Consider the following 876-nt stretch of genomic DNA (forward strand, 5'->3'; position numbering starts at 1 on the left):
AATAGCGCGCAGTAAAGAAGGAGCGGTTCACCCTTTGATATTAATGTTTGAAGTGAGGTAAACAGTCAAAAATTTGTGACGTAGGCGGGAAACAAAAGACGTCAAATCAGCAGCGGTAATTTTAGGATATCTATATGTGAACTCTGTTATGGGAAAGGAGCAATAGCAGGAGGGAACATAAATTTTAAAGACATTTATTTGCTTTCCGTAATTGGGCCCATTCATACAAAATAAAAGAAAAGGTACATAAATGTCCTTAAGTTTCTTGTGCGAATAAGTCGTTTTCGACCTCCTCACAATACTATTTCGAATCTCAGTGAAAAATTGCTCCTTTTTTAAACTGTCTTTCAAACAAAAGGTTGACAATTCCCTTTTTCATCTTTCTACTGTCTTTATATTTCAAAATCCAGAAGTGATATCGAATTTCCTATTTTTCACATTTTTATAATTATAAAAACGAAAATGGAAAAGGCTAAGTAACCTAGAAAATACACCTTTAAATATTAAAATAAAAAAAATTGGCGGTAATTTTAGAAACGGAAATCTTTCTTCTTTTATATTCGTGTGTATGCTTTTGTGTACCCCCCTCCTTCAAAAAAATTCCATATATTTTATTTCATTTTTCACTTTTTTTACTTTGCCTTCTTTCTTTTAAATTACCTGGCAAAGGCCCTCCTTTCCTCCCTCTATCAATCCACACAGAACATATTGTCAGTAATATAATTCGAATAAGCTGCAACTGCACTCGTCTGGTGGGCCTTATTGGCATTGGTGACCCTCCATCGCTAATCTCGGGCTGAGTAGTGGCACCTGCCCAGATGACGTGGTACAGTTCGATTTCGAAATAAAAAATGGAATGTATAGTTATTGTTCATT

The 876-nt window shown here is 34.8% G+C and overlaps 1 protein-coding gene across 2 annotated transcripts in view; it reads right to left on the reverse strand.

Annotated features, from left to right (window-relative positions):
* The window catches only part of LOC119591425, an 83,783-nt gene that overhangs the window by 39,553 nt on the left and 43,354 nt on the right, over nucleotides 1-876 (reverse strand). The gene's annotated exons all lie outside the window — the stretch shown is intronic.

The sequence above is a fragment of the Penaeus monodon genome, chromosome 28 (genome assembly GCF_015228065.2).
Source record: "Penaeus monodon isolate SGIC_2016 chromosome 28, NSTDA_Pmon_1, whole genome shotgun sequence".
NCBI lineage: Eukaryota > Metazoa > Arthropoda > Malacostraca > Decapoda > Penaeidae > Penaeus > Penaeus monodon.